Source organism: Neovison vison, chromosome 6 (genome assembly GCF_020171115.1).
Source record: "Neovison vison isolate M4711 chromosome 6, ASM_NN_V1, whole genome shotgun sequence".
NCBI lineage: Eukaryota > Metazoa > Chordata > Mammalia > Carnivora > Mustelidae > Neogale > Neogale vison.
The window spans coordinates 202044892-202059007 of NC_058096.1; the positions used below are offsets into that span (position 1 = coordinate 202044892).

At 48.5% G+C, this 14116-nt stretch overlaps 1 protein-coding gene across 11 annotated transcripts in view; it reads right to left on the bottom strand.

Annotated features, from left to right (window-relative positions):
- Nucleotides 1-14116, bottom strand: part of CACNA1D (calcium voltage-gated channel subunit alpha1 D) — a 301488-nt gene that overhangs the window by 103403 nt on the left and 183969 nt on the right. The gene's annotated exons all lie outside the window — the stretch shown is intronic.

A 14116-nucleotide genomic window follows, 5' to 3' on the forward strand; every position in this document is an offset into this window, starting at 1 on the left:
TGCTAAGGAAGCAGCTGAGATAACAGCACAGCTTTCGCACACACAGCCCTGGATTCTAACGGAGGTTACATCTGTCTTCCTTCTGCCTTCCTTCTAGCCCAAAGATGGCACATCTCCCTATCAGGGACTTCTTTAACTCAACCCAACTCAACCCAACTCGACCCAACCCAACACAACCCAACACAGCTAACCCAATGAATGAAGGGGGAAACAATCTGCTTACATAAGCCCAACCCCTCTTCTCTCTCTTCTCTCTCCCTCTCCACTCTGGTCTGTCAAAGTGCTGAACAGATGCTTGAAAGCCCAGGGATGCTGATACTTCAGATAAGAAACTAAAACCCTCACCAAGGTGCTACCCTCTGCCCAGTGAAAAAGGACGGACACTCATCGCTCCCCAATCACCCACATTTTGGATGCCCCAGAAGCTGTCGTTGGCTGTGTGAGGGCTGATCCATCCCCACCTTCCCCCTCTGGGAAGTGAGGGAGGCAGGGCTACAAGGTGTCCTGGGCCTGGCCTGTAGAAGATATGACCTCAGGGGGTTTGCAGGGTGAACCAAAGCTGATAAAGACTCAGAGATGTTTTCTGCACTTCTCACCCAGGGCCCTTTCCTCCAGGGAGAATCCCTGTCTCCTGTAGGAGAGGCAGGGTGTTGCTGCTCAGGCAAACCACATCCTCAGGAGGATGAGGGGCTGCCAGGCCTGCTGGGCTTCCCAAGGACATGGTGACTCGGTTCTGGGTAGGTCCACCAAATTAATTTGAGTTTTAAAAAAAGTCACACCCGATCCATAATGACATCCCTGAAGGATGTAGTGGAGGCCCTGGAGGTTCATGTGTCAACATGAAAATGCACCACGCCATCTGTTTTCTTAAATACATCGTAAAAAGCAACTATGTGGGCCTCATTTCAATTGTTCACCAGAAGTATCTAAGCCCAAATCTCTGTGTTCTGATTTTGAACTTGGAGTATGAAATTTACATGGTTATGAAAAAAACAGGGTATTCTTATTCCTAGATCCATAGTTCATCTGAGTTCTTGAAAATGATTACGAAGATAGTAAGAGAATTACCTGAAAACCCAAGGGCTTTACAAAAGAGAATTTTGCTTTAAAATATTTTATAAAGTTGGGGCACCTGGGTGGCTCAGTGGGTTAAAGCCTCTGCTTTCGGCTCAGGTCATGATCCCAGGATCCTGGGATCGAGCCCCGCATCGGGCTCTCTGCTCAGCAAGGAGCCTGCTTCCCTTCCTCTCTCTCTGCCTGCCTCTCTACCTACCTGTGATCTCTGTCAAGCAAATTAAAAAATATATATATATTATAAAGCTTTTGTTTTTTGTTTTGCTTTCTTTGCATTAGAAATTTAAAAAGAAAGAAAAAGAAAGAGAGAGAGAACTCTAACAAGCGGTACCACTGTTGCCCATTCTTGGTTGCTGAGACATGGTAACACATGCACTGGTAAAATCCTACTATGAATAAAATTTCTAAGAACAAAAACCTGGCTTGTGGCCCATTTGTTTTAAATAACAGTCACTATCACACAACTTCAAGTGACAAAGTTGTTCATGTGAGCACTCAGAACTGATTGAAGCAGTTTCTGAGTGGCCTAATACTCAGCAGGCCGGCAAGCTTTGCTGATTGGAAGGAACAGAGATTTGCAAGCATAAATCTCCTCCTGGTGGCTCGAGACAGGCTGGGGGGAAAGAGGTGGTGGTGGGGGGAGTGTGGAGGGGGTCCCTGTGATGGTCCCTGTGTAGACCACACTGGGCTCTCCGGTGGAAGACCTGGATTCTAGTCCCAGCTCTGTCACTGGTCACTTCCGAGTTTCGTTTTTTGCAGCTGCAAACAGACACAAGACCTGGTCTACCGTTTCACACAGATTAAGTAAGACAATACTGTGGAAATCATAAAGTATTGGACAAATGTGAAGCTGAAAAATAGAATATTTACATTGAATCTGGACATGAAAAAGGCAGCAGGAGGAGCTTTCTCCAAAACTAAAGGGGGGAAAACTGCCAACAGCTCTGACTGGGCTCTAAGCTACACGATCCCAGCAGAAAGGAGAGAAACACAGGACACATAGGATCCTAGACTCAGAGTGACCTCCATGAGCCAGCCGTGCCTCAGTAATCCTGTACCACTCTCTGCCCCACTGGAAATAACCCAGTCCCATTTTGACAAACCTTCCACTCCAGAAAAATCCCACCCAAGTCCTCCAAATCTTCCATCGACCTCAGTGAATGAAGAAAAAAAGTTCTCCATTTTGCATGAGAACTTGTCATTTTCAAAGCTTGTTACTAAGGAACTGAATAATAGTCACTACTATAGAAGTTGACTTTAAACAACTATTGGTAGAAACCATCTGACTTTTTACAAATAACTAGAAATCTAACAACTCAGCATGTGACAGAAGCCTACTGGTTCCAGATCAGAATTCTATTTATGATACATTCAATCAAAAGAAAAAAAGATATAAGAAGGGCTTTGACAAAAAGGCACCTGGTATTTTATCCTTTATGTATGAAAAAAGGGGTAATAAGAAAACATGCATATTACACTTCAGGGTGTATCCAAAAGATAAAGCAGAAAATGCAAAATGGGGACCAACGGAAGGGAGGGGACAAAACAGGAGGGACCCTGTTAAGTGTAATTTTATAGTTTTGACTTTCGGGACCATGCTAATGTTCCACAAATTATAATTTCTTAATTAAATCACCAAGGACAGGATGGAGGGAAAATACCCCTAAAGTGGAATTGAATTGAGACAAAAGAATCTGATTGCATGTCAAATGAATACCATAGCTACCCTGAAGAGAAAGACAAAACTAGTTCAGGTAGCTTAGGATCTCTTGACTGCCTGCTCTCACCCTTGGATAGAACCAAGTGAGGGAAGAACAGCAAATAAATGCTAAACTCCTTCAAGGAGTTTTGTGTTTGCTAGTGCTATGGACAAAAATAGTACTGAAATCATTCCAGATGTATTATAGGACTCAACAAATGAGCAAATGTGTCCATGTTGTTGGGAGTCAAGGTTTTTGCTGTAGACGGAGGGTCTTAGAGACATGAAAGAAAGAAAGACTGAAAGGATCCTCTGGGGATGGACTAGAATGGGAGGTGTTGGTGGGAATTCATGATTTCTATGTATCTGTAAATATGTGAATGTATATGGAAGGATACAGAAGCAAAGGCATATGGAAAAGATATGGAAGCAAAGGCATCCCAGTAGTTATGAGCACACCTGGTACCCAGACTTTGGTCTCTAATATCATTTCTCTGAAAAGGAACCAGAAATCTTGGGTAAAACGACTGATTCAAGGGCCAGAGTAGAGTAGGTACAGGATGAAACAAGTAAGGAAGTACCAAAAATAAAGAAATAAAAATTAAAAGCAAAACAAAAACATCATAAGAGCATGCCATAAGGCCACAGGAGCCAGGGAAGTATCTCACACTGGCTAAATCTAGAATAGTTTGGACCCCAAAATAATGAGAAACAGAAATTAAGATTTAAAAAATCAGTCCACACTTGTAATAGACAGATCAATGAAAAAACAAATGAACTGATCATTGCTAGAGGAGAGGGGTGGGGTGGTAGACAACATGAGTGAAAGGGAGTGAGAGATATAGGCTTCCAGTTATGGGATGAGTAAGTCATGGGGATACAAGGTGCAGCACAGGGAAGAGAGTCAATGCTACTGTGAGAGCAGCGTACAGTGACAGATGGTGACAATGCTTGGGGTGAGCACGGCGTAATGTGTAAACTTGTCAAAAGACGATGTTGTATGCCCTGAAACTAACGTAACACGGTGTGTCAACGATACTCAAATTTTTTAGAAGTACAAAAACAAGCAAAAGCAAATGAGGTAAAATATTAATAAGGGAATTCAGGTAAAGGGTACATGGATTATTCACTACATTAATCTGATTCTTATAACTTTTCTGTACTTTGAAATTACTTCCAAAGAGAAAGAATTTTCAAGCTTTGGGAAAATGTAACCAGGGTAACCAAACTGCAAATTTATGTCACATATGCATTTCCGCTTCCCAGCTAGACTGTAGGCTCTTCCCAGACAGACAATGTTGTCCATCTCTTATGTTTTCCTTTCCACATCTCTGTCTCTCCCAAGACGCACCCCCTTCCAGTAGGCATGTGGGAAAGTCTAGATACAAGGCACATGAAATGAGCCCCATTCCTTAAGAGGCCAGAATGCATCAGGGGAGAAAGCCCATGATTCCTGAGATCTCCTAGAGGGATGAAATGAGCGTGTCTCAGCCCAGACACACCATCTGGACCAGCTTCTACCATCAGCCTGCCCTTTCCCCTTATCATTTACAGGCCTTGTGTTGCTCGAGAATCCTGGTTGCTAGATAATCTTTCCTCCTAGTCTATGTCCTTCGTAAGGGGGAATTTCTCAGTGAGGAATCTTCCTGCCCGCTGGACATCACAACCACCAGGTATCTATGCCAGCCCGTCTGCACACACCTCACCTGCTGAGGCAGCTGGAGGAGCTGTAGCTGGAGTGTCCGTGAGGGTTCCCCTCCCCCTCGACTTCAGGCTCCCACTGCAGATCTAGGCTTCATCCTGATGTTGTCCTGCTCAGAAAGCCTCAGGACTCCTTACTGCTGCCCTCAAACACTCCAGGGCCAAAAACCACTTAGCCTGGCCCTCGAGGCCTCCTAGGCTTCTCCCACAGGTTACCCCAGCTCCATCTCCCTGCCTTATCACAAGCACCCTGTATTCTGGCTGTGCTCTTCTCAATTCCTCAACTCTCAGAGCCTCTGTCCACAGAACTCTGTCCAACTGAGAAGCCTTCTCCCACCTCTGAATTCCAGCTCACCTATCAAGACCCAGGTTTCCTAGCTACCCCCTGGCTATCCCCACCCATCAACAAAGAGTCCTGCCCTCCTCTGAATCCCCAGGGAACTCTGCTTGGTAAACACCAAGACACAGAGGTATGTGTGTGTGCCCAGGCCAGCTGGCCTCCTCAGCGAGATATCCCTGATGGGAACCCAGCACAGTGCCCTATCCCCATCCTCACTGCAGAGGATCAATAGTGACGGAGGGACTATTACGACCCTCATTACATAGAAACTGAGGAAGCGGAGGCTCAGAGAGATTGGTCAGAGAAGCCCACCGAGCTCCTGAATGGACCCTCCCAAGGACCTCGACGCAGGCAACCAAGAAGCAGAGAAAGAAGCAGGTAGAAGTACAAAGGGCTGAGGTCCAAGAAGCAGTTTAGAGTCAGCCCAGGAGGAGCCTTAAATCTCAAATTCAGAATCAGGATTGCTCCCCTGTAGGCAATGGGAACCACCAGAAGTCTGACAGAAGAGAATCCTTAGCGGCTCCATTCTATGGGAGTTCTACATGAAGATGAGATCAAAATAGGGAGAAAAATGGTATTGAAGCCAGAAGGCATTCAGGAAACACCGGGTGACAGGGTTGATTCAACAGCAACAAGAATGTGAGTCAGAAGTAACATGGCTCGGGACACCTGGGTGGCTCAGTTGGTTGGACGACTGCCTTCGGCTCAGATCATGATCCCGGAATCCTGGGATCGAGTCCCACATCGGGCTCCCAGCTCCATGGGGAATCTGCTTCTCCCTCTGACCTTCTCCTCGCTCATGCTCTCTCTCACTCTCTCTCTCTCAAATAAATAAATAAAAATCTTAAAAAAAAAAAAAAAAGAAGTAACATGGCTCTGACAAAATTTCCAACTTCTGTAGAAGGTGCTGAAGAACACCTGTGAGGGTCGCCATTACTGACTCTCAGTCAGCCTCACACGGCGGTCACTTTGGCCTCTGTCTCCTGACACTGGTCTCCTGGGTCTGGCCCCACCGGGAGCCATCTTCTCCCCGAGTGTGGATCCATTCCTCCAGGGCCAAATGATGCCCCCCTGCTTCCTGCCATGGGGAGATTCCACGCCCACGTGTTCAGGAAAGAAAGGTCCGCTGGCAGGGGGCAAAGGAAGGTCAGACAGGAGGGGGGATAGAGAAGAGAGCCACAGAAGAGCCCCGTTTCTGGTCCGTAAGTCTCCAGAAGGCTGCCATAGAAAAGAGGAAGTGGACCTCCTGTGGGCCCCAGGGAGAGAGCAGAAGCAGAGTAAGACTGATTTCAGAGCAAGAGAAGGCAGAAACTTCTAATAGTCCAAGTGCCCCGAAGATGAAACAGGAAGCCATGGGAGATAGCAGCTTCTAGAGTGGGCGCCATGGAGATGGGGGCCTTTGATAGAGGGCTAGCCCCTCGGGAGGGAAGCTGGAGCAGGGGTTGTGGTATAAACCTTGCCCGCATCTCTTCCCCAGGCCCACACAACACCCATCTCACTCGGGCCAGCACTTGCAACACACTGCCCGGTACTGTGTCCAGCCATGACCGTGGCTCAAGCCTCCTGGCCTCCTCTGTGGCTCCAAGGGAAAGCCGGACCCCTGACTGCTACGAAGTGGTCCCTTCCTCACTGTCTGCTTCCTCGCCGGTGCCTCTCTCAGTCCGTCCAGCCAAGACGTCTGGTGGCATCAAGAAGCCTAAGGGCCAAGGGAGTCAGAAGCAATGGCCAGGAGAGGTCCTGACTGCGGAGCAAGGGTACAGCCACACCCCGGGTGGCAGTCACATGGGCCCCAGCAAAGCCCTGCAGAGGGGAGAGGAAAAGCGAAGAGCACACGCAGCAGGCTCGGAGACAGGCAGAGCCTGAATGCACAGCTGCCTTTAGCAGCCCTAACCCGAGACTACCCTGGCCCGGGGCCCACCTGCCAACCAACATCAGTGCTAGCAGGATCTGCGCTCGTGCAGCGGGGGTGCTGCGTCAGTTTCCTGCAGGAGGGTCAGCCAGGTCACGGCCCCTTTCTAGTAATAACAGAAACAAACCTCTTACATAGGGGGATTTCTATCTGGGATCCTCTAGGCATCTTTAGGCGCACTGTCCCGCAGGTCCTCGCTACCTTGGTGCGGGACAGGCAGGAGGACAAGGACTGTCCTCCCATCTTGCAAAAGCCAAAGCTGAAGTTCAACAAGGTGGTGTTACTGATCCTGCACCCCAGGATTAGGAAACAGGACAACTGGACTGCAAACGAAGCATCCTTTCCACAGGACTCCCTATCCCTCTGCTTCCCGGCTTAGGAGATGTGCAGACAGGGCACTTACTGGTCAGGATCAGGAGGGCTGGGTCAAGGTGGAAGGCTCTGCTTACCCTCGGCATTCTGGTTTTCCTCCAGAGCCCCGACTCCGCGCTTAGCCCAGGGATAGTATACGCCCCAGAAAGCTCTGCTCCAGGAAGACACACTCTGCCTGGAAGAAGCTAGCTTTCCCCCCCACCCCAGGAGCCCCTGTGTACATGCCCCACACTGCAGAGAGCTCCCTAAACCCTGACAGTGCCAGGATTTACAGGTCCCGACATCCCGCGCTCTGGGAGCCTCAGCTCAGCCAACACTACGGGGGAGAGAGCACTTAGCCTGAAGCAAACCACTGCATTCAAATGGTAGGGCAGGTCATAGGGGACTGCCATCACACAGTTGGCTCTGGAATTTGTTATTTCTCAAACGCCCCATAAAGTAAATGGGTCACTGGAAGTCGGGTTGATTTAGAGATAGGGTTCCTTCTTGGGTTGTAATGCTATTTGTTTTAACCAGACCCACACAAATAAAATGTAGACGAATGCTTTGAAATTTGGGCATGCACACAAACACACACGCACACACACAGAGAAAACAAACACAAACAAGCATAAAAGCCTTCAGTGAGCAAAGCCCACATGTGAACTACTAGGATTCAGATTTCCAGGGAAAGAGAGGACTCAGGAACTCTCTCTCTCTCTCTCTCTCACACACACACACACACACACACACACATACACACACTCACATGCAACATTTATAAAAAGAGTGGGGAAGCAGAAGAAGTAAGCCAGTGGTTTTGATGAGTGGAGGCCAGTCTTTCTTAGGTGTTAATTCTTTCCACTATGTAGACATAAAGGAAATGAAACAGAATAAAAAAAGTAGTTGGGCTCCAAACATATTTTTATGTTTAAATCTAATTTTGGGGGAAGCACACAAGTTTAGTGTTGTTCAAGGAAATGAGGTGTTCTGTTAAAAAAATAAAATAAAAAAGGAAGGGAGGGAGAGAAGGTGGAGTGGGCAGGGAGGAAGGGAGGGAAAAAAATCAACAACCTGTGATGTTTCACAATTTAAAAAATATTTTAAGTGAGTGGCACTGGCTCAGGTTCAAAGTTCATCAAAATCATTGGCTTTGTTCCAGTTTCCCTCAACCACAAAAGGCCAGGATTTGCCCCCCCAGGAGGCTGTCTTTGCACGAGAAGAGCCTGCCAGTGTCCCAGGAGAAGGTCATGCACCCCACTGTGACATGCGCCTTTGCAGGTGACACAGGGCTGCAGGGGAGGGGAGCTCATCTGGGGCGTTGGTCTTGGATGGCAAGTGAGCCACTGGCTGGGAAGAGGGACAAGAGAAAACGGAGGGCTTTGGCTGACCACAGCAAGAGGCTGGAGAAAGCATCCAACAGTCACACTTCCAGGCAGCCACACTAGGACCGTTCTTTGATCCGGAAATAACCGCTGTGGGGAGTCTTTCCGTGAAGGGAGTGCCTCCTAATTTCTGTTCGCACAGGTTTGGGTGTCTTAAGCGACGTCCTCAAACCCACGTTCCCTTTTTCATGTCTTTGACGGCCTTTTTGGACATAAAAGTCTCTGAGAAAATGTTCTGAATAGAAAACAGTTCCCATCTTTTGAGAAGACAAACCATAGGTATTTCCTAACTTTTATCCCCCCAGCTTTTAATGACAAGGATATCTGCTGCGAACCACAGCTGAGAGGGCATGTCCACACCTAACCTCAGGGACCTGGCACATGTGGCGCTTCCCCTCCCCCACCCCCAGAGCAGGAGGGACGGAGCCCACTAATGCAGGATCAGTCTGGTCTTCTGTCTCTCCTGGTCCTCTCTAACCACCTGCTCCAACCCTCCTCAAGTTCCCTCATTTCCTCCAAGGCACAGAGGTGTTACTGCGGTACGCTGGTGTTCCCCAAGTTAGCCTCAGCGGCTCATCCCCATCCTCGTCCACGCTGCTGGGTCAGCCTGTGAGCACATTTCTCTAACGTCCTTAGAGTCTCCTGGATGAATCTCGCTGGCATAGAATTTCATTCACAGCACAAAAATTGTTCTCTAGTATTTTCTTCTAACACTAAACTGTAAGCTCTGTGAAGAAGGGGCCATGTGCGTCTTATCTTTGTATATCAATTCCTTATCAAAAGTGGTGGCCATTTTCACAATATTTATTCTTCCAATCCAGGAGCATGGAAGGGAAGCAAGGGCAAAAATGAACTATTGGGATTTCATCAAGATCAAAAGCTTTTGCACAGCAAAGGAAACAGTTAACAAAATCAAAAGACAACTGACAGAATGGGAGAAGATATTTGCAAACGACATATCAGATAAAGGACTAGTGTCCAAAATCTATAAAGAACTTAGCAAACTCAAAGAACAAACAATCCAATCAAGAAATGGGCAGAGGACATGAACAGACATTTCTGCAAAGAAGACATCCAGATGGCCAACAGACACATGAAAAAGTGCTCCGTATCACTCGGCATCAGGGAAATACAAATCAAAACCACAATGAGATATCACCTCACACCAGTCAGAATGGCTAAAATCAACAAGTCAGGAAATGACAGATGCTGGCGAGGATGCGGAGAAAGGGGAACCCTCCTACACTGTTGGTGGGAATGCAAGCTGGTGCAACCACTCTGGAAAACAGCATGGAGGTTCCTCAAAATGTTGAAAATAGAACTGCCCTATGACCCAGCAATTGCACTACTGGGTATTTACCCTAAAGATACAAATGTAGTGATCCAAAGGGGCACGTGCACCCGAATGTTTATAGCAGCAATGTCCACAATAGCCAAACTATGGAAAGAACCTAGATGTCCATCAACAGATGAATGGATAAAGAAGATGTGGTATATATACACAATGGAACACTATGCAGCCATCAAAAGAAATGAAATCTTGACATTTGAGACAACATGGATGGACCTAGAGCGTATCATGCTTAGTGAAATAAGTCAAGCAGAGAAAGACAACTATCATATGATCTCCCTGATATGAGGAAGTGGTGATGCAACATGGGGGCTTAAGTGGGTAGGAGAAGAATAAATGAAACAAGATGGGATTGGGAGGGAGATAAACCATAAGTGACTCTAAATCTCACAAAACAAACTGAGGGTTGCTGGGGGGAGGGGGGTTGGGAGAAGGGGGGTGGGGTTATGGACACTGGGGAGGGTATGTGCTTTGGTGAGTGCTGTGAAGTGTGTAAATCTGGCGATTCACAGACCTGTACCCCTGGGGATAAAAATATATGTTTATAAAAAATAAAAAAATTATTAAAAACAAAAAAGAAGAAAAGAAAAAAAAAGTGGCGGCCATTGCTCGGGAAGACTAGGCTACATCTTATTTTTTTTTTAATTATTTTAAAGATTTCATTTATTTGTCAGAGAGAGAGCACAAGCACGGGGGCAGCAGAGGGAGAAGCAGGTTCTCCACTGATCAGAGAGCCCGATGTGGGACTCGATCCCAGGACACTGGGATCATGACCTGAACTGAAGGCAGATGCTTAACTGACTGAGCCACTCGGACACCCCAGGAATAGGTTAAATTTTAATAAATGCTTTTATAGACTCAGGTCTTTTTTTTTTCTTTCAATTTTTCTATTTTCTATTTTTTTAATTTTTTTTTATTAGAGAAAGAGAGGGAGGGGCAGAGAGAGAGTGAGAATCCTAAGCTGGCTCCACACCCAGTGCAGAGCCTGGTATGGGGACCTGAGCTCACAGCTCTGAGATCACGACCTGAGCTGAAATCAGGAGTCAGACACTTAACCGACTGGGCTACCAGGTGCCCCTATAGACTCAGGTCTTAGGTTAATAACGACCACTTCATAGACATGGATTGTGGGCTCTGCACTAGACTGGGCGTATCTGAAGACAAATGGCCATGTAACGTTCTAGCACCTAAAACTGCACCCACCATTGTCATTAAAACAGAAACAAAGACAGCCAGTGTCCTGCCAAGTCTTAAAAAGTCCTCCATGGAAAGGAAGAAAGTGTATCTGGCATCTTAGAATAAACTACCCTTTCCTTTGACTGCATCTCCTTGTCGGAGGACAGAAGAGCTGCGCTCTCTCTCTGCAGAGTTAAGTTTCCATGGCTACCAAAGAATTCTAGTGCTTCCGGCAGAAAATTTCCCATGCAGGTTGCATGCTAAAAGTTACAGATTCCTTGCTTCAATCTGTTTTTTAGAAAACGTGTGCTAAGAGGCGTTCTTCGAAAACATGGGCTCTCTCATTTCATCACTTTCTCCGAATGAAATACATCCTTCAATCAAATGAGCCAAGCCTACATCGTTAGCTGCCATGACAGGCGTGCAATGTGTTAGTTAAGAAGTCACTTGAGAAACCTCACGCTAGACTTCTCCGATTCCAGTGTTTAAAGGAAAAATGAGGAAAATGTGTACCTGAAGTCTGACTCTGGACGGTGGCAGAACCCTTAACAAAGAAACCTGTTGGAAGGTACCAGCAACCCCGCGCATGTCCTACTTATGCACAGACACTGTCTGCTGCGTTAGGAGCCTGGTTAGAACTGCTCGGAACGGAGTGACGGCTGCCTGTGCCTGTCTGGGGGCAGGATCTGACTGCAGGCAAGCAACACCGGACCAGGGGAGAAGCTGGGACCAAATCCATCTGCTGGGATCGCTAAGAGTTTCAACCCAATCCCACCCACTGGACTCGTCAGCGGTGCACCCGTTGGGGAGAGGCTCGCAGAGGAGATGGAGCCTCTCCCTCCCAGGAGAGGGTCCTCGTTGGAGGGCAGGATGGGTGAGAAGTGCCCTCTGTGGACCTTCACGTTTCGTTGATACCAAGGGAATGAGCATATTTTAAGGGACACTTGGGGATTCAGAGACATCCATCCCTACTAAAAGGATCCAAAAAGACCACTTGAGCTAGAATGGAACTTGTTCCCTAGCATTCGTTTTGTTGTTGTTGTTTTTTAAAGAATAGATATAAATAGATGCACAAGCCAGTGGGAAGGGGAAGAGGGAGAAGGAGAGAATCTCAAGCAGACTCCCTGCTGAGCAGGGAGCCCGGTGTGGGGCTCGATCTCACGACCCTGAGATCGTGACCTGAGCCGAAATCAAGAGTTGGACACTCAACCGACAGAGCCCACCCAGGGGCGCCATCACACGCACTTTTAAGAGGAAAAAGAAACCAATTTCTCTGAAGCCTCCGTATGCCACTACTCCACCCTGCTCTGGGGGAGTCATCGGGAGGAGATAAAGAAACAGGTAAAACAGGAAGAACACAGCAGCTCAGGCCGTATCAGCACAGAATCCAGCCAGGGGAGACAGGGTCCCCCAGGAGGTATCCCCGAGCCTGACACACAAGGAGCTTCCGACTGATGGGAGAAGTAGCTTGGGTCCCCGGGGACACACAGCTCGGAATCTGATTTCTAGCTTACTAGGAATCCTGACTGACCAGCTGTGTGACTTTGAGAAAAGTGAAACCTCTCTGAGCCTCGCTGCCCTCAGCTATAAAACGGAGGCAAAAGCACTTCAGTAAGGTATTAGAGAAGACTGAAAGAAGTAAACTGTGCAAAGCCTGTAGCCGGGTGCCGGGTGTCTGTCTTAGCCTCTCTGTTAACAAAGAACAAAAGAAAACTCTCTCACACAATCCATACCCAGAGTTGACCACCAAGTCCACAGATCTCGCCTCCCCTCTGAGGCCCCCAAGCGCCTTCTGCGTCGACTCCTTCATGTTGATCTCCACCACCCCACGCTGCCTGTCCACTCACCCCCTCACCATCAGATCCCCCCCCCCACCTCCTAGCTCCCCCCTCACTCCATGTCACCCTGCGGGGCCCCAGCTTTGCTTTCCAGGCCTGGTTCCACTTCATCACCTGACTTTCACGCACCTCCACAGCTCCCGTCAACGGAAGCAAAAACTCCCGCCTCCTTCATGGGGCTCCCCAAGTGCAGCAGCTTCTTTCTGACACCCCCACCCCTTGCACACCAGCTGGCAGAGAGCACCCAGGCCCCAATACACGTGTGCACTGGGCCCCGTGTTCCTCGCCATGTGCTGGAATCTTTCTTTACATCCTTGCAAATGCCCTCCCTTCCACGGCCAGCCAGAGTTTGGCTTCCTCGGGAGAACACCCTCCGATGTGCCAGCCCTCCCCTGTACATCTGGGCCATGCTGCTGGGAGCGGCGTAGATGCCCAAACGTGGGTGACCGAGGGCCAGACAGGAAGAGCGTGCAAGTGGCCCCCAGGGCGGGCCCCGCGGCCCCTCAATGGTTATGCCTCCGTCAGCCGGCTCGTCAGCAACTGCACAGGATCTAAGCCCGGGTCGGGCACAGGGCACAGCGCACACGTGGGTGGGTACAAGGCCGTTGCCCCCCAAAATTCAACTCCTCAGATAGAGCAAAAGCCTCTCAGACTCAGAAGCCAAGAAGCCGCAAACACTTGGAGGCTCCAAGGGTGGCAGCAGAGAACTCCGCTTAGACCAAGATTGAGTTTCACGCAGAATTTACAGGACATGATCTAGTTCTGAGCAGATTAATATTTTATCCCTGAATCCAAACCCAACTCTTGGGATAATCAGACTTAGAGAAATTAGGTTAGTGCTTCCAGAGCCGCTCTAGTCCCGGGAAGCTGGGACGTCCTGGAGAGAAGGGCCGGCAAGGGAGCATTCAGAGTGTAAAGAAGGAGGCTTTCACAGGCCTAGAGACAGTCTGTCCCAAGGAGATGACAGTCCGGCCAACACTGAAAACATCTGTGTCGGGAAAGGTCTGTTCGGTTCACAGGTCCCTTCCTGTCTGTTTCTCTGCTTGGTTCTGAGGACAGCTCTACAAGACAAGTGACAGGGCAGATGAGGCCACCCCCTTCAGGACAAGTGAAGCCCACCGGAGAAGGTCACGTCAGCAGGAAGAGGCCACCAGCATGACAACCAGGCTCCTGCTAACCTGTGCTGTCCCCACCATGGTGACATGCCGGAACCAGTCACCACAGTAACTGGTAATCCGCTTGGCGGGGGGAGCCACCGCCCCAAACCCTCAACCCTCCACCTGCAGCTGGGC